Genomic DNA, 27,832 nt, shown 5'->3' on the forward strand with positions numbered 1-27,832 from the left:
GCCTGCCAAGATTTTGGACTGACAATCAGCCTGAAGAAAACACAGGTCATGGTTCAGGATGTGGACTCACCTCCCTGCATTACAATCTCTGAGCATGAACTGGAGGTTGTCCATGACTTTGTGTACCTTGGCTCAACGATCTCCGACACTCTTTCTCTCGATACCGAGCTAAACAAGCGCATCGGTAAAGCAGCTACCACGTTTTCCAGACTCACAAAGAGAGTCTGGTCCAACAAGAAGCTGACGGAACATACCAAGATCCAGGTCTACAGAGCTTGCGTCCTGAGTACACTTCTGTACTGCAGCGAGTCATGGACTCTTCGCTCACAACAGGAGAGGAAACTGAGCGCTTTCCACATGCGCTGCCTCCGACGCATCCTCGGCATCACCTGGCAGGACAAAGTTCCAAACAACACAGTCCTGGAATGTGCTGGAATCCCTAGCATGTATTCACTGCTGAAACAGAGACGCCTGCGTTGGCTCGGTCATGTCGTGAGAATGGATGATGGCCGGATCCCAAAGGATCTCCTCTATGGAGAACTCGTGCAAGGAAAGCGCCCTACAGGTAGACCACAGCTGCGATACAAGGACATCTGCAAGAGGGATCTGAAGGCCTTAGGGATGGACCTCAACAAGTGGGAAACCCTGGCCTCTGAGCAGCCCGCTTGGAGGCAGGCTGTGCAGCATGGCCTTTCCCAGTTTGAAGAGACACTTGGCCAACAGTCTGAGGCAAAGAGGCAAAGAAGGAAGGCCCATAGCCAGGGAGACAGACCAGGGACAGACTGCACTTGCTCCCGGTGTGGAAGGGATTGTCACTCCCGAATCGGCCTTTTCAGCCACACTAGACGCTGTTCCAGAACCACCATTCAGAGCGCGATACCGTAGTCTTTCGAGACTGAAGGTTGCCAATACAAAATACACCAGTTCTGGAAATTTGGATTAGATTGGGCCCTCATTTCCTTGCAGGGCAGTTAGCAGCTACCTTGCAAACTGAAGGAACTGAGCTCTTTTGCAGGGCAATTAGCTACTATCTGATTTTTGAATGGCTTCAGGGCTTGAGGCAATTAGTTATCTGATCTTTCCATCACCCTTACATGACCCACCAAAAATCAGGTCACAACCCACCAGTGGATCTTAACCCACAGTTTGGGAACCACTGTTTTAGGCAGGTAGTAGCAGCATGTTTTGAAACAGGTTAAATGCACCAATTACAATCAAGCAGTCAAAGAGCAGTGTGATATTCACTGCAATAGGCTGGCTTTTTAGGCTGTGATTCAAAAAGGATTTTAATGTCAGTGTACAGCCTAAAAAGCAATCCAACACATTTTAAAAGCGCTGGCCATCTTTCCACTAGTGTACGATTCAGCCAATTCCAAATGTTAAGAAATCCTGAGTCAGCCCTCCTAAAAATATATCAAGACAAAAACTTGGAAAAAACAAACCATTCTCGAACAAATCAAGTATGTGTTAAGTTCTTACAATGTGCTTTTTGGTTTTGGGGAGGTCAACTGGGGCAATTTTTTTTTTAAACAGCCAAGTCTTATTTCACAACCATGAGGAACAAAGTCATGCAAAGAAAATCAACCGCGTGTCATAGTTTTTGGAGGCTCGAGACAAATGGATAACACTCAAGGGACCTTTGTGTGAGAGTGGTCACAAAACCATTCAAAGAATTTCATGTCCAGTTTGCCATTTGACAAAATCCAGCTTTCAACACCTGCTGTATTTATGGCATCTTGCTTCAAGTGTTTGAAAAACACCATTTTAAAAAGTATTACTGTTTTATGCAGCCGTGTAAGTTGAGGCACCGCTGGTGACAGTGTCTGGGTGCTCATAAGAAGAGCTTCATATGTGTTGGGACGTACAGAAGTTCTGTACAGAGTACAGTCTAAGAGCCAATCCAAAACATTTTAAAAGCACTGGCCATCTTTCCACTAGTGTACAATTCAGCCAATTCCAAATGTTAAGAAATCATGAGTCAGCCCTCCTAAAAATATAACCAATAGTATCCAAACCACTGGTATCCAAACCACTAGTAAGAAAACAAACTTCTGAACATGAGAGCCCTTCCATGTCAGCCCTTTAGGGCATTTGGTGGGCCACTGTGAGATACAGGAAGCTGGACTAGATGGGCATATGGCCTGATCCAGTGGGGTTGTTCTTATGTTCTTAAGTCAACTAAGTAACCCTGCTGTGTAAGTTCAGAAAAGTGACTGGATCACAAACCATTTTACTAGTCTGCCTGGTGCATCCAATTATGAAAAGTAACCAATTGCTAAAGCAACATGAATAAGGCACATAATCAAATGGTGGAAGCCCCCATAACGAACTCCTAAAAATTTCTTTCAAATGAGCTGGACCTCATACTGGCAAAATTTTTATGACCAGAAGATTCTACATACAAAGCTCTAGAACAGGGGTATCAAACAAACATGGCCCCTGGAATCTTTCCCGCACCCCCCTGTGATAATTTGGCTGGGCTGTCCCAGCACTGTCAGCAGCATCACTCCAGCCAAGGCTCCTGGAGGGACTGATGGAAGGAGGCCTCTGGAATGCTACAGGAGAAGAGGCTAGAGAGAGAGAGAGAGAGAGAGAGAGAGAGAGAGAGAGAAATGCTGCCAAGATGCTGGGACAGCCCAATTATCATGTACCATTTCAGTAGTGCCACTTCTGCCAAGGTATCACTTCACAGACCACCTCTCAGCTGCTGAGCTGTGAGGTGACACTGTGCCAAAAGCAGCACTGCTGTTCGATAATGGGCTCTCCTATATCTTGAAAATATGATCAAGATTTGCACACTTTCTCTTCTGTCATGAGCAGCAAATGAGTTTCTGTGTGAGAACCAAGTGCTTATTTCTGGCTGTCATCTGCTTACAGCACAATCCTATCTTGTACTGGAACAAGCAGGCCAGGTGGCCTACGCTGTATTCAGCGCAAGAAAGAGGCCCATAGCGGCTCAGTTGGAGGTAAGGGGAAACTTTTCTCTTATCCCCAGGAAAGCCACTGCAGTCCAATGGGTCTCCTTGGACTTGCGCCACCTCCAGAGGTGGCATACATCTAAGGAGAGCAGAGTGGCTTGCAGTTGCTCTGTGGTGGTTGGGAACGGGAGCTAAGATCCAGCTTAGATAGAAGTTGAGGGACATAACTCTGTGTGTGTGTGTGTGTGTGTGTGTGTGTGTGTGTGTGTGCGTGTGTGTGTGTGTTGGGGGAAGACTCTGCAACCATGCTAAGGATTGGATTTATCCTCCAATGGCCTATCCAGCATATAAATTTATCTAAGGATTAGTGCTATTGGTCTTGAATTGTAAATTAAGTTATTTTAATGTTAGACTAATGTATTTATTATCCTTAAAGTTCACTCTTTCTTTTAGAACATTTAGAGCTGCTTCAATGGGAATTCCTGAAGTTTCCCACCAAGCACTGACTGGTTGTTCCCAGAGTGGGCCCCCTGGTCTCTACAGGCTAAACACAATCGTATAATGTTAAAAGATGACAAATTTCCAACTTTCAGATTCCTTCAAACACAAATCATAGTGACAGAAGTTGGACTATGGTTTCTGCTTCTAGGGACTTGAAAAATATTTTGAACTTTAGCCGGCACTAAAATTAGAGATATTCACTCACAACTGTAGGAGAATTTGGAATTCCTGCATTTTTGAGGGGTGTGTGTTTAGTTTTGGCTGGACAAGCTGTTTCTGAATGATTTCAGTAAATGAGAATAAAACTGAGCAGAAAATTTATCCAAGAAAACAATATGGAATATTTGATTTTTAGACATTTTTGTCCAGTGCAAGTCATTCGTTCAAATGAGCATTTAAACAGATATTTTATAAAAGGAAAATGAGTACTCCTCTAAAGAGACTCATATGAAGCATAGCCCAATGCATAGGAAGATGAATTGAAACTGCAAGAAGGATGTGCTCAAAACATAACTGTGGGCTCCTTGGGAGAACCTGAAAAGGGTATTTTCCAGACTAGCATCCCAATCCTATCCTTCTCCCCTCCCCCCACTGATGCAGCTGTGCCAAAAAGGGCTTCCACTGCGTCCTGCTGGGGGGAGTCAGTACTAGAGCTCTCCTCTGGGTAAGGGAACAAATATTCCTTTACCCAGGGTAAGCTTCTAAGGCCTTGATGGATCTACTCACTTGGATCTGCACCAGAAATCAAAATCACTTTGCTTGCATGCAGCAGCGGGAAAGATTTTGAAACCAGTCTTTCTATTGTGGATATTAGGAAGCTACTTACTGTCCTAAACTCCGAAACTTAAATCTTAAGTTCCTTGCAAGAAACTGTCAAAGCTGAATTTCAAAGCTGAAACGTAAAAATATTTCAAACTGAAAAAGTCATACTTTGATTTGAAAATTTTGCCAAATCTTATCATATTATTGCAAAATTCAGTTTCAATTCTCATGTTCGGTTGGAGCATGATGAGGTCTGGATAGCATACTCCGATATGAGTGTGAGGGATGGCCCTATATTGTGGTAGAGGACCTTTAGATCTTTTCCATTTACACACAAAACTATCTTCTAATCAGTCAGACCATTGTCTAAGTCACTGCTGTCTACGCTAGCTGGCAATCACTTTTTCCCAACCCCATATGGAAATGTCAGAGACTGAAGTAGAGATTCTATCTCATCAACCTTCTCCATGCCAGGGATGTGCTCTGCTGTACCAATGAGCAATGGCCTAATCCCAACAAACATACAAAGTTGCTTTAAATGCAAATAAATGATTAGAACATCTAATTATTGTCTACACTGATTGGTAGTTGGCCCATCTCCTGCTTACAAGTTGATGATTCATTTGGCTGTATTGGTATTTGCAAAAACCTGAGAGCCTCGGAGGGAAAGTGGAATAAAAAGGTAATACATAAATAAAGATACCAGGTTGAATGGTAGGTATTAAATAAGGACCCAATCCAATACAGACCTAGAGCTGGCACTGAACTCCAGCACTGGGTGTCATAAAGTACGTTTACAGCACCCTGGAAGTAGGAAATGCCAGAGCTAGGCTAGTAGCAGTTGGCGCTGAGCCCCAGTGAGGTAGGGACAGCTGGCCAGTGCTCCTGCAGTTCCAGCCAGAGATAAGGCTTTTTGGGGAGGCAGGAGTGGGTGAAATGCGGAGGAAGGAGGGGAGTATCGGGCCAGAGAGGGGGTGGGACTGGTGGAGGAAGCCTCTGCTAGACTCAATGCTCCATGTCGGACTAAAAACCTGATACAGAGCTCCTCCAATCTGTGCCCGCAAAATAGCCGGTGCAGACTAGTGGAGACCCATTGTAGGGCCTGTGTCCTTGCTTGGGAGAAGGGGACAAACATCCCCTTCCCCTGAGGAGACCACTGGTGGCTGCCATGGCATCCATAGGATGTAGCGGTAGCCATTTTGGTGTTGCTGCTCCTCTTGGCTCCAGGCAGCTTAGAACTGGATTGCCTGGCTCATGCTAGCGAGGCACAAATGAGTGTCATTAGCAGAGAAGTGGTAGTGGAAATCATGGCAGGGTAACATTTTCCAGCGAAAACCTGCAAAGAGCAAGAATACAAAGCTAACCAGTGAGGGATCAACATCTGTCATACTGATCAAGGCACTTACAGACTTGAAAGAGTGGCTGACATGGATATACTTGCTATTGTTCCACCAAAGGTCACTAAGGGGAGGCAGAGTGATAAGATCAGTGGCTTCTGACCTTTTGGAATGTCTTTTATGAAAAGGTAGTTAACGTCATTGAGTTTTATCTCTTTTCATTATATTTGGACATATGTTCCCCTTTAAAAGAGAGCCTATGTCAGTCAGATTTCCCTTCGTTATAAAATGTGGAAATATTATTTGCTTGCTAGTATATTGTTCATTGTTTGGCTCAGCAGACTTGTCCATATGTCTGAGAGTTTCTTTCAGCTTTTATTTTTTTAAAGCTGTATTATCTTTGATGGCTGGTTTTGGTATGTTGTCCTTTCTGCATGCTGCAATAAATGAATGCTTCTCTTAGAAAATGTATGTAGCCCCACTTTCCCAACTGCAATTTCTGGCTGTGGGGGTAGATATTTTAGGGCCTGGGTTTCTTAAACTGAAGGAGGTTGGATGACAGGGTAATCATACTACAGATCAAATGAATGTGGGTGTCTCCAGCGTACAAGCACCTGCACATCCTAAAGGCTACTGGAGCACCCACACCAGACAACATAGTAAGAGGGAAAACAATCACAAGGGAAGAAAAGCAAAAAGGATGAAGCAAAGAATAAATGAACTGTACAATGTTAGGTGTGAAGCTAGCTCCTTACACAAAAGGAAAGATAGATTAGCACAAATTAGTTTTTCACTAGTGTGTCAGAGCAAGAGGCTGCTGTCCCTGAATGGCTCCATCTTTCAGCCTCCTTAGAGTCTCTCTGCTCTCCAAAATCTTCACCTTGCCCTCCTTCCTGAGAGTATTCCTCCCACACCCACTCAGAATATTCACAGGCAACAATGCATCACCAACCCCACAGGACCAAAACAAGTTGCCCCAGGTATTTAATCAAGGGCTACACTCAATCAAGGGTTACACATCTACTTGACTGAGGCTGGCTCTAGGTTTGTTTACCTGTGTCAATTTTTCTCTCCACCAAGGTTACAGCGTTTTAGTGGCTTTATACTACTTTAATTGTGCTGGTTTCTGACAAAGAATCCTGGCTGTTGTAGCCAGATAATAAGCCAGATAATGTAGCCAGATAATGTAGCCAGATAATAAGAATTCTCTGTTAAGGATTTAAAAAACAAAAAAAACCTTCCCTACCACACCTCACAAATGAAAGCAGATAAGCAACACTAAACCACTATTTGCCTGCAGTGCAGCTGAAGCTCAAATCACAGCATGGGTGCTTAACTACAATTAGCACAAACCAAACTTTGATGAGATGTCTAAACCGAGCCACTGGTTCTATCACTTAAGAGCTATGGAGGCACGAACCCCACAGGTTGCACAGTTCTGTTGTTCATCACAGACTTTCTTGCAGAATGAAAGGCACTGGTTCCCCCAGGCAACAACTCATTAGCTCAGCAATTTTCAACCACTGTGCCGTGGCACATTGGTGTGCCACAAATGGTCCGCAGGTGTGCCATAGAAATTTGAGAAAGGATCATTTAGGGCTATTTGGGGATGTGAACCCCTCCTCCCCCCGCTGACAGAACAGTGCACCTTGAAAATTATCAAAAAAACTGATGGTGCATCATGTCAATTTTAGAGTTTCGTCAATGTGACATTAGATGAAAAGGTTAAAAATCATTGCAGTAGCTAATATTTCTAGATATTACATATCATTTATGCATATTTGGCAATATATTTCTATTTTTTAAAACTTATATAATTTCTTATGATACAGAAGTTCAGTATATTATAGTCCCAAACTTTTTAACTCCTGGACCCACTCTACTGAGACCCATCTAGCTTTATGGGACTTGAAAAAAAAAGTTTCACTTTACCAGCCACTCAAGCCTCTGTTTTTACCCTTTTTACTATGGTCAGGGGAATCACCTTCCGGAGCATTTGTTGAGCTCCATGTTCTTAAGATCGGGACCATTCTGGTTGCCTGGCAGCCTAGCCTTCGATAAGAGCCAAGGCAGTGTTGCATTCTCCTTAGCCTAGCCTTCGATAAGAGCCAAGGCAGTGTTGCATTCTCCTTAGCCTAGCCTTCGATAAGAGCCAAGGCAGTGTTGCCTACTCACAAGTGAATGCACATATGTGGCTCAGTTTCGCTTTCCATAGGGCTCAATACATTTTCCTTATTAGCTTGGAGGGGAGGACTTCCTTCTCTAGAGTTTTTTGGGGCCTACATTCATTGGAAGAGTACAATATTGATGGCATTTTGTTTCCCTTGGCCTGCCCTTTGAAACTGACCCAGGCATTACTCACAGGTAAACATACCTGTGCAGCTCAGTTTCGCTTTCCATACAGTTCAATACATTTTCCTTGCCAGCTAACAGCTTGTCAGTTTTGCGACCCATCAAAAATTGGCTCATGACCCACAGTTTGAGAACTGCTGCACTAGTTACTTTATAATTTTAAAGTACCCTCCTCGGCAATCGGTAATCGGTAATCGGCAATACACCAAGGGAGATTTTCTAAAAAAAACCCGTTCAAATAGATTATGTTTGTTTTGTTCTGCTGAACCAGATACCCTGGATCACATCCTTCTTTGGTGCCCCGCCCATCATAATCTCAGGTCCCACCTACTTGGCCCTTTTCTTTCTTCTCTTCCTGTTTCCCTTGTTGATCCTTTCCCAATTCTTCTTAGCGATTATTCCCCTCCCATTACCAACTTGGTGGCGGAATTTTTAGTGGTAGTCTCTATGGCAAAGGCCAGAAGCTAATACCTGGTAAAGTGTATCTATTTGCTATGTTATATTTATTATTGTCTGTGGACTTCCAATATGCCAATAAAGGTTTACCAAAGTAAGTAAGTACCCAAGACTTACAGTCTAAATCAGTGAAAGAAGTCTCATCTACGAAAATAAGTCATGGTCCATATGCATTCCACATGAAAACAGGCACAGTTCTCTTGCATATTTTCTACCATATGCTAGACAGGTTTAAATTTCCTAAATTATGTGATCTCAAGAGTGCCAAACGTCATTGCATACGAAGTTAAGAAATTACAAGGTATCAACTAACAGGAAATTTTGTTTACATGAATAGCTCACAAAGTGTGTAAGTTATGGCAACTAAATTGGCTACTCTGGCCAAGAGCATCATGATTTAGAACAGCTATAACAATTCTTTGGTTAGTGAAAATTTCTTTCCAACTGTCTACCTATGCACAGAACGTACCAAGGAAACTTTTCTTTAAGAATGAGCAGAACTACACATTGTGTCAGGGTTCTGTAAACGTAATTAACTTCCTGAAAAAACAGTTGCCCCTTCCACTCATTTTGATCAATGTCAATTGTCAGTGGCCCACTACAACATGTTTTCAAGACATTTGATTGATTAAGTCACTCACATCTGTTCCAACTTGGACGCCACATTGAGAATGAGGCCTGATGTTGATCTTGCAGCATGTGTTTGTCAGGTTGATTTGGATAGCTCCTAACTTGCTTTGCCTGAGGGTTGAACAGGTTGCTTGGAGAGCTGCAGTCAACTACTTGCTCTCTTAACTCTTACCCTTCCTGGATGCTTAAAGAGGCCAGTATAGGTCTGGCTGAATGGTTGCTGAAGGAGGGCAAACACCATCTGTGTTGAAGCAAGATGTAGTGATAAGAAACCCTCACTGGACCCAGCTAACCCAGATAATTATTGGTCAGTTTCCAACTTCCATTTTGGGCAAGGTGTTTGAGTAGGTGGTGGCAGCCCAACACCAAGCCTTCCTATATGGTACCAATTATCTCATCAGTTTGGGTTTTGGGCCCGGGTTTGGATCTAAAAGTGCTCTGGTCACCCAAATCAATTACCTACACCAGAAACTGGAGAGTCTCTCCAGTTGATTCTGCTGAACTTTGCAGTGGCTTTTGATACTACCAACCATGGTATCTTTCTGAGTCACCTTGCTAGGATAGGTCAGGTAGGCACTCTTTTGCAGTGGCTGTGCTCCTATCTGGAGGATAGATCCCAAATGTTTGCACTGGCAGGCTGCTGTTTGACCCTCTGATTTTTGGGGTCCCACAACATTCCATCTCACCTCCCATGCTTTCTAACATCTATATCAGGAGTGCCCAAACCCCGGCCCTGGGGCCACATGCGGCCCTCGAGGCCTCTCAATGCGGCCCTCAGGGAGCCCCCAGTCTCCAATGAGCCTCTGGTCCTCGAGAGATTTGTTGCAGCCCGCACTGGCCCAACACAACTGCTCTCAGCATGAAGGCAACTATTTGACCTTTTTGCGTGAGCTGTGGGATGAGGACTTCCTCCACTGCTTGCTGTTTCATGTCTCTGATGTAGTAGTGGCAGCAAAGGAAAGGCCAGCCTTGCTTTGTGCAAGGCCTTTTATAGGTCTTGAGCTATTGCAAGACCTTCATTCATTCATATAAGTTCATCTTTAATATATTCATTTATGTACACTTATGTAAATTTATTCAAATTTTAAATGTAAATTAATTCTTTCTTTCCCCGGCCCCCGACGCAGTGTCAGAGAGATGATGTAGCCCTCCTGCCAAAAACTTTGGACACCCCTGATCTACATGAAACGTCTGGGAAATGTCATCCACACGTTGAGGCTCAGGTGTTATCAATATGCTGACAACACATAGCTCTACCTCTCATTTGCACTGGGTTCTAGGGAAGTGGAAACTCTGAATCAGTGCCTGAGCTCCGTGATGGATTCTATGTGGGCAAACAAGTTGACTTAGGGCCCAATTCTGATCGATGTATGCCAGCTCACTGCCGGTGCGTACTGTTGAAAACATGTCCTAAGGCACACTTAGGACAGTCAGCACCTGCCCAATGCTGGAGCAGGATTGGTGCCAGCCCACACTAGGCTGGCACTGGTTGGAGGCCAGTGGAATGCCACCCAGCACTCTGTGTGAGTGACAGGTGGGAGAAAGGTTAAATCGGGAGGGTGAGGTTAAATAGTTAAAGGTTAAATCGTTCCAGGGTGAGGGGAGCGTGGGGAGAAGGCACAGGCAGGGGGAGGGAGCAGGGTGGAGGGAGCAGGTCTAGCAGCTCTGCTGAATCCAAAGCTCTGCGTCGGGCCTCTTGGCTAAATACCAGCTAAATAGCTGGTGCAGAGTCAAGTAGCCCCATTGCTGCTGCCTGTGGCTGCCCGGTGCCCACAGGATGCAGCAGCAGCCATTTCAGTGCCCCTGGTTGGCAACCTTCAGTCTCGAAAGACTATGGTATAAGCCTACAGCACCCAGTATTCCCAGGCGGTCTCCCATCCAAGTACTAACCAGGCCTGACCCTGCTTAGCTTCCGAGATCAGATGAGATTGGGCATGTGCAGGGTAACTGCAGCCTTGGGAACCTGGCAGCTCAGGATTGGGCTGCCCATCTACAAAGGGAGGCGAGTCTGATAATTAGGAGAGTAGGATATGAGTGTACAGCCTGTTCTAGACATCGTAGCACTCTTTTTGGAGGATTAGGCTTGTATTTCGGATATGCGCCTAGATAGTCAAATGGGAGCCATGGCTAGGAGCAGCTTTGCACAGCTTCAGCCAGTGCATCAACGGTCCCTCTTTACTGGTGAACAAAGACTTGCTGCACTGTAACCATTTTGTTACTAAATTTCCTCTGCCGACACAAGGACTAGAAACTTATATTAAGAAGGACAAAAGGGAAAATTCTCAAGATTTGGAGAGCAAATGAAGTGCCTCAGGGCATTTCTGTTGCCCATCCCATCTGTACGTTATTATGCATAAGTCCAAATGGCCACATGCTAAGTTTACAATATCAGCAATTAGAGGTTACATGAACTTGTTTCTCAAGGACTGTTCAAACATCACCCTTTTGACAGTGTGTATATTTTCTTTACTTGATCACACTCAAAACTTTTACAAACCTTAAAGATCTTTCAAGCAGTCAGCAGATACTGCATACCTGAAGCTAAATCTCCCAGAAAATGTCTGATTTTAGGTGTGTGTTATTGCAGGGAGTGGGGAGAACTATGCGTGCATGTGGATAACATTTTTTAGATCAGACATTCTCCTGCTCTTCAAACAGGACTAGAGTTGCATGCAAGGGTCTGGGAAGAATGAGTATGTCTTTGGGGTGGTGTAGATAGGCCGTGCTTGACCTGAATATGAGATATGTTGGTGCATGCTCTAAATAGCTGTGTCATGATTGGCAAGGTGGTGGCTTGCCAAAGGAAGACTAGTTATCAAAAAGGTATGGCAGAACCACTCCATGTCCTGATATCTATATGCACAGATTTGTGACTATGGACAACATCACGAACAAAGTTGCCACCTTTGATAAAAAAGAGCAGTGGTTCTCACACATTTAGCACCAGAACCCACTTTCTAGAATCTGTCAGGACCCACCAGAAGTGATGTCATGACCGGAAGTGACATCATCAAGCAGGAAAATTTTTAACTATCCTAGGCTGCAATCCTACCCACACTTACCCAGGAGTAAGCCCCATTTACTAGCATTGTTAAAAGATTTGCATTTGGAGAAATATTACAGACTTATATTATTTCTCCAAATGCAGCCACATACCATGATAGCATCAAATATAAAATATTAAAAATAAAATATTGAAATGAATGGGGACCCACCTGAAATTGGCTCACGACCCACCTACAGTTTGAGAAACACTGAAATAGAGGAAGAGGAAGAGGAAGAGGAAGACATGACCACTGCACTTTTGCATATGTTAAAAAAAAAACATGAAAGGCAACAGTTGTTACTAGTTCAATGCTGTTTTGAAGTTGTACCTTAACTGCCCTCCCTACCAGTATCTAAGTTTCAGTTTGTCTTTTACTGTCACCTGGTTCACTACAAGTGGTATAGTCAAAAAATGAGATCAGACTCAAATTAAAATTCTGCAATGTTATTATAACCAAAACCATAAAAAGATACTCAAACTCAAACCAGAAATAAAAGAATTTCAGCTACGTAAGCAGTGACTTTTAGAATTGCATCAGGTTCCAAGTAGAGTAGGAGAACAAGAAAAATATTAGAGACCAGAAAAAGTGTACAGCATACCCTTAGCAAACCAGAAATGTAAACCTTTTAGCTTAGAACTTGTCATTAAATTTGGGCAAGCAAGTTGAGACGGACCATGGTTACAAAGACGTGACAGAAAGACTGACCCAGGAGCTGTTTTGAGGAATAGCTCCTTAACTTCTGCTTGACCCAGTGGCGTCACTAGGATTTGTGTCACCGAGTGCAGGAGGCCTGCACGTCACCCCATGCAGTGGGCGGGGCAACGCCCCAGGTGGTGGGCATGGTGATGTACCATCGCCCCGCCCCCGCTGGTTTTTTGGCTGTACCTTTTGTTAGAACACAGATATTTCAATGTGGTTTGTTTCATTGTATTCTGCATGAAATTACACATTGATTGCTATATAACATGATGGTATTATTCCTCCAAACTCTGATTTTAGTTATTTTGAAAACTTGTAGAGTCAATAACACAAACACCTTACTGCAGCAGTTCTCAATCTTTTAGCACCAGGGCCCACTTTTTAGAATGACAATCTGTCCAGGACCCACTGGAAGTGATGTCATGGTCAGAGTTGACATCATCAAGCACATTAAAATAAATAATTATAAATAATTAAATTGAAATAAAAGAAATAATTAAATAAGGGAGAGCCAGTCCTGTTCCACCAAGTGAATCTACTCTGAAGTAAGTCCTATTGTGGTCAATGGGGCTTATTCTCAGGAAAATGTGGGTAGGATTGCAGCAACTGTTACCCTGCACATGCCCAGTCTTGTCTGATCTTAGAAGCTAAGCAGGGTCAGGTCTGGTTAGTAAGTGGAAGGGAGACCGCCTGGGAATACCGGGTGCTGTAGGCTTATACCATAGTCTTTCGAGACTGAAGGTTGCCAACCATGCAGCTTGAACTCAATCCAATGCATGTCTACTCTGAAGTAAGTCCCATAGTGGTCAATGGGGTTTACTCTCAGGAAAGTGTGGGTAGGATTGCAGCCTGTGAGCCCAATCCTATGCATGTCTACTCTGAAGTAAGTCAATGGAGCCTACTCTGTAGCCTGCCTGCAATACCCCCCCCCCCAAAAAAAAAAGAACCAGTGAGATTTCCAGCCCTCCCCAGTGCCCAGTTTAAAGTTCTTCTATTTCAGGCATATCAAGATAGAGACCCACCTGGCTTTGCAAGTGCAAAATAGAAAACTTTCCCCTTACCATTCAAGCATCTTTTTTTGTCCTTTTTAGTGGGGGGGGGGGGAAGAGGCTGCCTTCTGGAGCATATGTTGAGCTTCAGTTCCATCAGGACCATTCAGGTGTCCTCATATTCCCCTTTGCCTGGCCTGACCACTAGCCAAGGCTCGTCTGCCTACTTGCGAGTAAACGCAATTGTGAGGCTGCTTTGCTTTCCATAGGGATGGGAGGGAGGGACCTCCTTCTCCCTTTTGTGTTTTTGGGGGCTGCATTCATTGGATCAGGACCATTCTGACGTCCTTGGAGTCCTCTCAGCCTGCCCTGAGTCCTCTCCATCCTTGCCTGGACTAAGGCAAGTTCACCTACTTGCGAGTAAACACAGCCACATGGCTTCGTTTTGGGCTCAATAGACGCAGCTGAGAGGGAGGCAGGGACCTCCTCCTGTTTTGGGGGGCTGTATTCATTGAATGGGGACCATTTTGGTGTTGTTGGATTCCACTCTGCCTGCCCTTTCTGATGGACTATGGCAAGTACGCCTACTCACGAGTAAACGCACGATACGGCTCACTTTCACTTTCCATAGGGCTCCATGCATTTTTTCTTTCCAGTTTTTTGGCCATAACTTTTTAAGGAAACCTTAACCCCCGCACCTCCCTAGCGACGCCAGTGGCTTGACCCTCTGTTTTATTCACTAAAACTGAAAGAGTTCTTGGAAAAATACTCAGTCTAGGTACATGAAATCACCAATCAATTTATAGTATTGAAAGCTTTTATTTTAACTTCTGGAAAGTTTGTTAACAGTCTGGCCTACCTCAAAACATTATTTTGGTATATTTGCTTCTCTAGCCCTTTCAGTGGCTCATTTTGTCAACCCTAGCTGTGAGCTTCCCAATACTGGTCAGTAATATTTAACAGTGGCAGTCCTGGCAGTTTTTCCGCCAGGGGCTGCCCCTCATTTGCCACCCTCCCAAACCAGAAGTAATTGAGGTGATGTGATCACCACTGCAATTACTGCCACACCGCCTCCTCCTTTCCCCCTATGAAAAAACAGGGGGGAGGAAGGAGGCGACACAGGCTTCAATTGAGCCTTTCATACCACTGCTAAGTCGCGCCTAGGAGGGGAGCACCATCCGCCTCCTGGAAGCAGAGCTTGCCTCCTGGACACCGCTTCCAGCAGCACCAAAAAACTCTGATGGAGTTTTTCATACCGCTTAGCAGCAGTGTGAGAAGCTCCATCAGATGTAGCAGTGGCATGCACCTCCTCTAAAATTGGAGAAGGAAAACACCCCTTCTGGCCAGCTACCTGGTCTTTCTTTAAAGCAGAGGAAAGGAGGACAGCCCTGCAGGAGCGTAGCCACTGTTGGTATGATTCTGGATTGTGCCAACAAAACCGGTGGGCGGGAGTGGGTCATAGTGCCGCCCCCAAGCCTGGCACTCAGTGCATTTCTACCTACTGTCTCCCCTGTATACACCTCTGTAATTTTTTTTTATTGATTTAGCAGCCACTGTTCAATATAAATATACCCAGTACAGATTTTATTATGAGATTTGTATCTGGTAGCAGGCCCCATGATTTTGCAGGGACTTTGGGCAAGTAGCATCCTCACTTCTATACCTCCCTTGGCAACCTTCAGTCTCGAAAGACTACGGTATCGCGCTCTGAATGGTGGTTCTGGAACAGCGTCTAGTGTGGCTGAAAAGGCCGATTCGGGAGTGACAATCCCTTCCACACCGGGAGCAAGTGCAGTCTGTCCCTGGTCTGTCTCCCTGGCTATGGGCCTTCCTTCTTTGCCTCTTTGCCTCAGACTGTTGGCAAAGTGTCTCTTCAAACTGGGAAAGGCCATGCTGCACAGCCTGCCTCCAAGCGGGCCACTCAGAGGCCAGGGTTTCCCACCTGTTGAGGTCCACTCCTAAGGCCTTCAGATCCCTCTTGCAGATGTCCTTGTATCGCAGCTGTGGTCTACCTGTAGGGCGCTTTCCATGCATGAGTTCTCCATAGAGGAGATCCTTTGGGATACAGATCTATACCTTCTATACCGAGACTTGCATTTTAGCAATACAACTAGTTTCCAAGGATAAGGAGGTTTATTTGAGTCAGATTTAATTTTTTTCGTAGTAGATAGATTCTTGTCATTTCAGAATGAGTGACACCAAGCCCATACTAAAATTCTATATGGCAAAGTTGCACTCTAATTTATTTTTTATAATTAAATGACAAAGTCCAATAAACAAAGATCCCAAAATGTTTTATATGACCTACAAAAATGTCCCATGGCATAAATTTACGAACAGGTTTTCATTGCTGTATTTGTACGGAAAAGGGCAGTAAAACAGTTTATATCTCCCTCATTAAAACTGGGCAGTAAAATTTCATACTCAGCTCTTGTCCATGAAGAAATGTTTATCATTTGCTGCCAAAAAACACAAGAGTCCTAAAGTTTCCCCCATCCCAATCTTAATTTTTATTCCTACAAGCCACTGATTACGCTGTTATCACCCGATATGCGTCCCTCTGAATAAACATGTTTTATAAACAGTTCTTCATATCACAGATTCTAGAAAAGGGGCCAGTGCTTATTAAGAAGAAAATGAGAAAGATGGCAACAGAACTCTGAGCAAACTAATTTCTTCACTGTATTAAAAAAAGACTTATACATGTGCCAATCTCCTGACAATTCAACCAACAGCATCCTTAAAATTGTCATCTTGGTTCCCAGGGTTCATTTAAGTCATAGCTGTGTTACTGAGGAAGGTGAAAGCTAAAGCATCTAAATAAAAAGTTTATTATTGATCTATATTTTGCTCTGTGTGTGCATGCACATGTGTTGACAAGTTGCACTGAATCATACAATTTTGTTAAATGATCACATAGGAACAAACTGATACAGAGACTCTGGTAAACCTTATTTATTAGTATACAAATCAACTTGGCCAAACCTCCCATTCACGGAAGTGAGACGAAGGCTATCCCCTGGATTTTTTCCTGTATGGTGGGGCAAACTATTCCCCATGTCTCAATACATTCCCAAGTTGCTGTTTGTGAATATGCACCCTACATGCACAGAATAGCAGTACAGTACATGAATTACTTGTAAATAAGTATCCAGTTGGCCGTTTTAAGCAACATGGTTGGGGTTCTCACCTATAAGCAGATCTGATGAGAAAGGAAACTATGGGTTGCCACATGACATGGTGAGATGTAACTGTCCCATGGCTCTAGTGCAGTGGTTTTCAAACTTTGTCGCACCGGGACGTACTTTTTCGAATGAGAATCTGTTGGGACCCACAGGAAAGTGAGGTCATGGCTGGAAGTGATGTTGTGACTAGAAATTATATCATCAACTTAGGTTTCAAACTTAAGCCGTGATCAGGCAAAGCCGTGATCATTACACTCGTGCTGCTATTTTGCATAGCTCGGGATTCAAACATTCCACTTCAGAAGTCAAAGCAGAATGCAGGTTTGGATTTTCTCTATCCACACAGCCCTCCTGCTTTCCAGCATCCCATCTTCCCACCTATTCAGGGTAAAGCACTATGCCTCTCTCCCATCGGGAGCCTGCCCTGCCCAGCAGCTCTGTACCCTGTGTTTTCAGTTCTGTATTTTCAATGGCAGCTGAACTAGCTGCTACGCGACCCACCTGAAATTGGCTAGCGACTCACTTAGTGGATCCAGACTCACAGTTTGAAAAACACTGCTCTAGTGGACATACTAGCAAGTGTCCAAGACTGTTGCTTGATAGATTGTAGTACGCTTTCATGGACAGACCCCCTTGTAGGCAGGGGTGCTATCTTGCTTCATTAAATGGTATATTGTTGTTGGCAACCTTCAGTCTCGAAAGACTATGGTATCGCGCTCTGAAAAGTGGTTCTGGAACAGAGGCTAGTGTGGCCGAAGAGGCCAATTCGGGAGTGACAATCCCTTCCACACTGGAAGCAAACGTAGTCTGTCCCTGGTGTGTCTCCCTGGCTGTGGGCCTTCCTTCTTTGCCTCTTTGCCTCAGTCTATTGGGCAAGTGCCTCTTCAAACTGGGAGAGGCCATACTGCACAGCCTGCCTCCAAGCAGGCCGCTCAGAGGCCAAGGTTTCCCACCTGTTGAGGTCCACTCCCAAGGCCTTCAGATCCCTCTTGCAGATGTCTTTGTATCACAGCTGTGGTCTACCTGTAGGGTGCTTTCCCTGCACGAGTTCTCCATAGAGGAGATCCTTTGGGATCCGGCCAACATCCACTCACGACATGACTGAGACAACGCAGGCGTCTCTGTTTCAGCAGTGCACACATGCTAGGTATTCCCTAAATGGCATGGCAGGCTGGATATATAACTGCAAGTGAATCCACAACTTGTGTCATGTATTCCATAGTGTCATGCCTTGTTTTAAATTAGTGGATGGTTTAACTCTAGTTCTAATTGTTTGACGTAACGCATTGTGTATTGACAATATGTTTGTGGATTCTGTGTTTACTTAAAGTAAACTGCTTAATTAATTTTTCTGAAATGTTGATGTCATTATGAAAATGTTTATTAAATTGTTTGTTAAACGGATATAATGTATTGTTGATGTATTCATATTGCTGTTAGCTTGGGGTATTTCCATTTTACTTGTTTTCAACTGCTTTGAGTCCAATATTTATGGAAAAACCATAAACAAATAATGCGGCTATTAGCATGATGATCCACAAACAAGCTAATGTGTTCTTATCAGATTCAAGCTGCAAGCATGCGGACAATGTTCTTTACAATGTCTGCATACGAGAAACATTTTGGGAAAGTATGTTTTGGATAAGATGCTGATTCTCATGTATATCTAAACCAGCTATTTTCAACCACTGTGCCATGGAGCACTGGTGTGCTGTGAGTGGTCCACAGGTGCGCCACAGGAATATGGGGGAAGGTCATTTATTAACAGGGCCAATGGGAGATGTGAGCCCCCACTGGCAGCACGGTGTGCCTTGTCAATTGACAAAAACCTGGTGGTGTGCCTTCTACATTTTAGTGCCTTGTCAGTGTGCCGTGAGATGAAAAAGGCTGAAAATCACTGATCTAAACCCTAGAAATGGAGTCCCCATCAGCAATACCACCTGGATTGTTGCATGGATCAGACAAGCTGTTGGTGGGATATCTTGGGATGTGGTCAGAGAAACAGCTGATACAACTCAACCCCAGGCAGTCTGCATGGTTTTGTCAAAGTTCCTAGCATGGGGATGTACCTTTTCTCTCCTGCCCCCAGAGGGAGATGCTTACTTCCCTGGCTCTTGGCTTTCTCATCACTCCACAATTTTTAAGTTTTGATTTAAAAGTCATCTCGTCATTTATACTAACTAGTGTATGCTATGAACATTGTTCTGGCATGGCAGGAAATAAGGGGATTTATGAAGAAGTTATAAAGCCATTATAGTTATAGTCTAACTATTTGTGGTGGAACAGTGGCATGGAACGTTCCTGCAACTGAGCTGCCTGCTGCTATTCTGAGCCTCCCCAATAGGAATGACCAGTTTGGAGATATACATGTGTGTGTACGCGCAAGTGTCAAAGCAGAAGCTGAGCCTGGCCCTGCACAAGCCTCCCACCTAAGCACTGGCTCAAGGCAGGCCTGCATAACTTACCCATTTACTTCCTTAATAAATGTACGCCCCACCCTTCAAAGTAAAACATTTCCAGGCTTATGAAAATAAAATTCAAAACAGCCGTACAACAAGATGAAGCACGCAGCAAATAAAATACACTAATAAAACGAGTGACCCACCAAGCTGAATGCACCCCATGAACTTCCTGGTTTTCGCTGCTGACTCGAGACTGCAAAATGGGGACGGTGAAGTACTCGGTATGGCACTGTACATAGCTGATGGGCTGCTTTTGGCTTGGTGGTTCATGGATTCTACAGGTCACACACAAATATTAGCCTGAAAATACTCATAAAACCACATACTTCCCAGTTCCTTGATTAGCTGGCTGGCCTGCTGCACCTTCAGAACGAGGGTTCTCTGGAGTCTGTGCCCAAAGCCTAGTGTTGGTTCACAGAGTCTGCTGCTACTACTACAACTTAGCATCGGGCTGGGCTTTTAATACACAGAAATGACATACATTCAACAATCCTTTTTTTTGTTTGCAATTGCATTTATTAATTTTTTTTAATTAATATTTAAATAATTAATAATTAAATTTTTGATTTTTACAGCACTATCCTAAGTAGGACTTAGGCTGGTGCAAGTCCCTTGTGCCAGCCTAGGAGGGTCACAAGCGTGCCGTAAAGCAAGTTTGTGCCTCTTCTAGAGCAAGCTGTGCCAGTGCACGAAGCCCAACACAGGCCTCCTGGGTTTTGCGCCCACTAAATAGCAGGTGCAGATCCAAGGAAACCCATTGTTGGCCGCGGAGCTCAACAGAGGGTAAGGGAGCATTTGTTCCCTTATCCCGAGGACACTCTGGCGTCTGCCCTGGCCCCACAGGATGCAGCAGCAGCCATTTTGATGCTGCTGCTCCTTATGACAGCCCTGGGGCTTAGGATTGGGCTGCTCGTGTGTATAAACTAATTCAGCTAACCCCAGCTTGAACCCCCTTTGTTTTGGTTTCTGAGCATTTCAGTACATTTTTGTGCAACTCTACCTTCATCTCCATTTTTCCTTCCACCATCAAATTATACAGTCATGTCATTGGCCATTATGTTAGGACGCTGCACATGACTGTTTCCCCCCCGTGTGCACATGTTACATGTGTTTTAAAAAGCATTGCCAGTAACAGAGCAGAGAAGAGAGACAACAATGGCAGTGGAAGCCCTTTTTGACACCTGCCTCATTCTTCACTTCTATCACGACCCTGAAGGTCTCATGTATTAACATTCAATTACTTAATTGATTAATGTTCAGTTCAATGATTATGTAATACAACCTTAAAATAGCGGAGAAAAAAAATCTGTCCATGCTCTCTCAGAGTAAACTCTGTCACATACAAATATAAATAGTGGAAAGCAATTTTAAAACAAATTAGAAACCCTAAGTTCAACAGAGCTTAATTAGAGGAGAACATAACATCATCATGCCAACTGAAGCCAAAGAAAACAGACCAGGTTGGGGAAAGTACTTTTTGCTGTACCCTTGAACAGCAGATATATTTAAAATGAAAGCCCCATAAGTAGTTGGCATCTCACTCCTAGCACATTTTCTAATTCCAATGGTGCTTATTATCTCATCAGCTTCTACCATCTTTAGATAATTTAAGTGCACTTGAAAATCCTCTCTCAATCATACTTGCTGGTTTAAGCGACATCAGTACAAGAAATAGTGGCTTATACCATGTGTGATTCTCTACTTGCAGAGTAGACAGGCTCTCAGTGTTTATTTTTACAAGTGTGCACATATACACATGGGGGCTTAGGAGAAGAGACTGGGTCTCTTTTTCCTGTCAGAAATTACCAGATAGAAGTATACATAGTTAGAAACTAAAAATTCCATCCCCTTATGCTGTAATGTCTACAAAGGTTTGCCCCTGTTGCACTACTGTCAGTAAGTTTCCTTGACCCCACTAGTGGTTGTCGATGGTGATGGTATGGAAGTCAGGATAATCTGCAATATAATGATGCCAAGCTCTGGAGATATTAAGTGAAAAGATGGGGAGGGAAAGAAACCATGAGGAAGGAGAAAAAGTGATATCTACAGTTCTAATGCACACTAGTTTCCAGCCTTAACCTCTTGTTAAGAACATAAGAACAGCCCCACTGGATCAGGCCATAGGCCCATCTAGTCCAGCTTCCTGTATCTCACAGCGGCCCACCAAATGCCCCAGGGAACACACCAGATAACAAGAGACCTGCATCCTGGTACCCTGCCTTGCATCTGGCATTCTGACATAGCCCATTTCTAAAATCAGGAGGTTGCACATACACATCATGGCTTGTAACCCAAAATGGATTTTTCCTCCAAAAACTTGACCAATCCCCTTTTAAAGGCATCCAGGTCAGATGCTGTTACCACATCCTGCAGCAAGGAGTTCCACAGACCAACCACATGCTGAGTAAAGAAATAATTTCTTTTGTCTGTTCTAACTCTCCCAACACTCAATTTTAGTGGATGTCCCCTGGTTCTGGTGTTATGTGAGAGTGTAAAGAGCATCTCTCTATCCACTTTATCCTTCCCATGCATAGTAGTAGACATGCATAGGACTGGGCTCTGAGAGAGATAAACAGAATCGTGGGACAGGATCTTCAGCAAGGAGGGCAGCAGTTTCTTGGCTAAATAGTACAGAATCATTGCTTCAATATCTTTCTCCTCCATTGAAACTAAGAGGTAAGAAAAAAGGAATAGAAATTAAAACCAGACACATAGATGCAGGAAAACAACTTGAATGCCGTGCTCCGGCGGACGCTGACAGCAAAATCGTGCCTTCCCAGCATGTGTGCAACACCCATTGCCAGCACATCCTGCAGAAGAAATGAGAAGGCTTGGATGATGACCCAAGTGTTTTTGATACGGAACAAAAGCCAAAGTTAATAACAAAGTCCATGAGAGTCCTTTGTACAGGGAGAAATGGTGTGTCACGTCTGGAGCTAAAGAGGACCTCAAGGTTATATCTCTCTATCTGCATTAAGCTCACGTATTTTTATTGTTAATGGAGGAAGTTTGGACCTGATTCACCTTCCAAATTAAGATTTCAGGTTTTGGGGAAAAATGTTATCTTCCCCAAGAAGCTGCATACCAATGCAGACAACTTAGAAATCATGATAAGAGGCAGATGTTTCTGCAGGAGGCTGCATTAAACTATATTATGATTCACTGTGTGTCTAGCTGCACATCATATGGACAATGTACTTCACAAAGATTTATCATATCTACATAAAACCCTCTTGGAGTGTTTCTCTTATTTTACATAATTATTAGTTTAATTAGCAGCCCAATCCAAACTAAATTCCCCCTGGCTGATGCAGCCACATCAACTAAGCAAAGGGGGTTACAGTCTGAAGCTATTCTCAAGGTAAGGGAATATTGGTTCCCTTACCTCAGGGGAAACTTCAATGGGTCTCCTCAAATCTGCAACAGCTAATTTGCTAGTGCAAGTCTGAGAAGAGTAAAGGAGAGAGAAGAGGGAGGGGAACAGGGTTGGGATTCACTCTGTGTTCCACTGTGGTAAAGGGTAGCATAGCCCTAGAACATAAGAACAGCCCCACTGGATCAGGCCATAGGCCCATCAAGTCCAGCTTCCTGTATCTCACAGCGGCCCACCAAATGCCCCAGGTAGCACACCAGATAACAAGAGACCTCATCCTGGTGCCCTCCCTTGCATCTGGCATTCTGACATAACCCATTTCTAAAATCAGGAGGTTGCGCATACACATCATGGCTTGTACCCCATAATGGATTTTTCCTCCAGAAACTTGTCCAATCCCCTTTTAAAGGCGTCTAGGGTAGATGCCAGCACCACATCCTGTGGCAAGGAGTTCCACAGACCGACCACACGCTGAGTAAAGCCCTAGTTAGAATAGGGCTATAAAGTAAATAACATAAGAAAACTAAGGCTATAATCTTATGCACATTTACATGGGCGTAAGCTCCACTGAACACAGTGAGACTCACACCCAAGCAAACATGTACATTACAGGATTGCACTGTAACACTGTCACTTTGAAGTCAGTGCATATCTGTGATATTACACAGACTAATGGCACCCCCTGAGGGTAGATGTCATGCTTCATACAGGTCTACTGCCAAAAAGGGTAGACCCATGCTCAGTTATCTTCCTAATCCATAACACTGAGGCTGCAGTTCTTACCACACTTTCCTGAGAGTAAGCCCCATTGAACAAAATAGGACTTACTTCTGGATAGACCTGGTAAGGATTGTGCCCTAAGACAGACTTCATTGTGTTATTTTCCTGCACTTCCCAAATCCTTGCCAATGATGTGAAGTGACAGAACGGGAAACAAATGAGATGAAGTCATGACATCAGTATGTCTGCCCAAATCTTACAGTGTTGAAGACTCATAGGAAGGGGACGGTGTTTTTGGTGGCAACTCCTCATTAAGTGTCACAACCAGTCCACCAACAGACAGCAATCAGGCATCTAGGTTTCCCAGGAGATGGCAACTATCTCCTTAAAAGCTCCAAATCAGCAAAGCAGGATGCTTCTATACTGCTGCACGACTACTTCTGCCTGCAGTAGCAAGTGGTTTTTGTTCTCTTCCCAGTAGACAGATAACTTTTTATGTATATAAGCCTCCCATTATGACAATATTTATCACCACTGCAAGAAGTCAGTAATTCCCTACAAGGTTGATCCTAGCTAAAACCTGTCTGGAAGTACTTGAAGTGTGAAGTGGTAGTTTTAAATTATGAATGTATTAAAAATGTATACCACTTTTACTCCAAAGAGCTGAGAGCAGTAGACATGATTCCCATGCAATTTCCCATCTAGGCTGGTCACAGGGTCAGCAGAAGAACTAAGCTCTATGCCCTCAAACCATTCCTAATTCCTAGAGAAACAGCTGAAAAGCATCTCAAATACATAGCTAGTCACTTTCCCCCCCGAATCTTTAAAAAGATACAGACATCTATTGGTCATTGCAAATTTAACAAAAATATAAAATAGTGTTGCCCTATATGACACAACTGACTATTGTAAATTCTTTTTTGTCATTTCCTGTGGATTAACTCTGAAAATATGCAGTCTGAATGACATGAGCACTATGAAGCATGGGATTAGTCTCATCTGTTATGAATCAAGGACTCTCTTGGCTGTAGAAACACTGTAAACGAAACATCTTCCTCCTTTTCTTATTAGTGATGATACTGCAAAGCACGGAGAGATCTCACGCCTAAAAAAGAAGCAGTATGCCAAATGTCTCAGGAGCTCACAGTATCAAAGCAAGAAATAAGGACCTTCAACTGAAGCAAACAAACAAAAATGTTGGATACCTAGAAGAGCTTTTTAACTGCAAAGATGATGGAAATGAGAATAAACTAGTTTAGATGCAGTCACTAACACTAGGTTAGACAACCTAGGAGGTTATGGATGTGAAAGCCCTCAAAGGACCTCCCAGATGTGACCAGAAGTGCCTTGCGGTCACATCTGGGAGTTGTTCTGAGGCCCCGGGGAGGCTGCCTTTGACTGAAAAGGTTTCCTAAAGGCCTCCAAGAGGCACTTTCAGTTTTTGGCAACTGGAAGTGCCTTTTGGAGGGCCTCCCGAGGCCCTGGGAAGCCACCTGCACAGGGCACATACAGTTTTCGGTAAAAACTGGAAGTGACTTTCAGAAGTCTCTAAAAGGCCTTCTGAGGCCCTGGGAGGCTGCATGTGGCCTCCAACATCAAAACATCTCTCTGACATAACCAGAAGACCTTTGCAGTTGCGTCTGAGCAGTCTTTGAGGCCTTTCTGACACAGGATTGGCACCCATGCTATGTCAAATCTGTGGGTGCCAAAGCCACGAATGAGAAGGGCGGATTGTATAGTTCAAATTTTAAAACAATCTCATTTAAATTTTTCTAAACCCATTTTTTAAATTCTTAAAGAAAATCAATCTGCTTTCTCTATTCTACTTCATGCTAGCTTGAATACCTACATGCACAGTGGTCAAGTGGGAAAGTGCTAAATACCAACAAGCTCCTCATCTGCAGTAACAGATGAGACGCCAAAAGCACAGGCAAAGTTCAAGCTGCTTGCATGGCAGGACACAGCTGCATCTTGTCTTCAGGCAACGATAAAGCAGGACGTGTTTTCATACCAGAATGTGAAAAGCCTTCATATCAGCAAGGACAAGAGAAAGTGAACCACACACCAAAAAAATGTTTTCCTCCCCGGCATTCCTCAGAAAGGTTGATTAACAAAGCTTTTCTGGCAGATGCATTGCTGTTGCGGAGAAGAGCATATTATATATCAGCAAAAACAGAATGGTAAAGGATGTAAGAATGGGACTTATTAGATCTCACTGGATTTGTCCACCTAGCAGCATATTCCCCACAACTGCAATAGCCAAAAGAAAAGGGAAGAGTCAATAAGTGTGTCCCACACACTAGTCAATCATCCTTGGCAGAGATGGAGCAACACGCTCCACTGTCTATTTTGCTCTGCCAGTGCCCACTATAAAGGAGATTATAGGACTTGGCTGGGTGGGCTATCAGCAGTTTATGGGCTCTCAGCCAATGCTTGACTTTATTGACCACTGACAGGCAGCTTTGTATATTCACATGATCTAACTTCTTTTTAAAAATATTTGTTTAAAAATTTGAATTTAAAAATATATAAACATATTTATGCAATTTATATCCCACCTTTCTCCCCAAAGGGCACCCAAGGCAGCTGACAACACATTAAGAATACATATACATTAAAATACATAGCATATTAAAAGCCACCTCTGATACGTAGGGATGCTAGGTTGCACCTAGCAACTAGCCCACCCAGTTTTCGCTGCTAGTAACAAATTTAGTTACTATGAGAATCACGAAATGTGATTTATCAACATATGTTTGGAGTTCCATGTATACCAAAGTTGTACAGTCAGCAGAACATGGGTCCTATATAATTTTCATTGAAATATAAACAAGGGCTGAGTCAGAATAGCACTTTATACATTGCATTCTTGACCTCTGTAACTGTTTTATCAAGTGCTCATTAAATTGATGAACCATGTTTTATTGAAAGCCAATTATGTTTTTTTTAAAAAAGATTTCCCACAATTTTCCTCAGATCACTAACCTAAACCATAATGCCCTTTAGTTTCCTCTATCTCTATAGCAAATAATTAGCAAGTGGATTATGAATCTGTAAAGATTTGTCTTGAGGAAGCCAGTGCTGCCCTTTCACTCCCCCAGAACAAGGGTACCATGCTTGCTTCAAAGAGACCGGCAAGAAAAGTAGCACAGCCAACAGAAATTGTGTGTGTTGTTTTATTTGATAAGGCATGCTCTCATTTTTCTTTTCTTGCACAATTCGTAATGCGCCCATTGTAGGAGCAAAGAGATTTTAATTTGTCATACTACATATGTAGACTTTCACGTACATGTCTAGCCAGCATAGCTAGCACTGCTATTGCTTCAAGAACTATGAAATGTGGGTAAATGAATGAATAAATCAGCTCAAGATCTCATTTAGGCGGACAGTGTATCTCCTCCTCTCTCCAATAGCTAAACACAGCAATATAATGTCCCCAACCCAGTAAACTCATGCTGATGTGGGAATTTCTCTCACTGGCAAGGATTTCCCATGAAGGGATGCATGCACGGCTATATACACGGAGGCTGCCAGTAAAATGTCCTGGATTGGGATTGACCTGACCTGGAAAGGTTGCCTGGAATGAGGAAACATTTTCATTCCTGAATGAGACTGGCAGACCCAATCAAGACCTTCTGAATCTCAGAAGGGCTCTGTCTCTAGTGCCATTATTGTTGGCCAGTAAGGTATTATGGCTAGAGAGTGGGCTGAGGAAAAGGGCACGTACCGAGCAATCTTATGGATGTCCACCGAGACATAATTTCAATTTTGTTCAATGGGACCTACTTCCAGGAAAGAATATATAGGATTTCAGCCTTACAGCCAAACCTGAGCTGCCTGGGGCATGGGCCTGCAAGAATGGCGTCAAAAATGCTTCAAAAATGGTTGCTGCTGCATCCTGCGCACTCCCGGCAACCGCTGGTGGCTCCTCAGGAGAAGGGAACTTTCATCCCCTTCCCCCGGGTAAAGAGAGTAGACCTGCAATGGTGCTACTCGATTTACCGCCAACCAGAAGGTTGGCTTGGCGGTGAATCAAGAGCCTCTGAGTCGGGCAGTGAGCCCAACATGGAGACTCTGGATCCGGTGGAGCTTTGCTCCACCGGTCCCACCTCCCTCACTCCACGCTCCCTCCCCCGGCACGCCTCCTCCCTGCCCTCTCCCTGCCTCCCCCATCCTTGAAACGCCTCCTCCGCGCCCTCCGCCCGCCTCTCCCTCCTCGGAACACCTCCTCCCCCAACACTTACCTTTCCGCTGCTCGGTGGTCCGCACAACCACTAAGCGGAGGAGCTCTGGCAGGCAGCCAGTGCTAGCCCAGCACTGGGCTACCAATAGTGCTCACCTGGCAGTAGGGCTCACAAATGTGCCTTACGGCACATTTGCAACAGTGCGCACCTGCAGTAA

At 44.0% G+C, this 27,832-nt stretch overlaps 1 protein-coding gene and 1 pseudogene across 1 annotated transcript in view; both read right to left on the minus strand.

Annotated features, from left to right (window-relative positions):
- The window catches only part of CCBE1 (collagen and calcium binding EGF domains 1), a 148,848-nt gene that overhangs the window by 40,833 nt on the left and 80,183 nt on the right, over positions 1–27,832 (minus strand). The window lies entirely within an intron of this gene.
- Positions 10,798–10,911, minus strand: LOC136642397 (5S ribosomal RNA; annotated as a pseudogene).

This window comes from Tiliqua scincoides, chromosome 2 (assembly GCF_035046505.1).
Source record: "Tiliqua scincoides isolate rTilSci1 chromosome 2, rTilSci1.hap2, whole genome shotgun sequence".
Lineage (NCBI taxonomy): Eukaryota > Metazoa > Chordata > Lepidosauria > Squamata > Scincidae > Tiliqua > Tiliqua scincoides.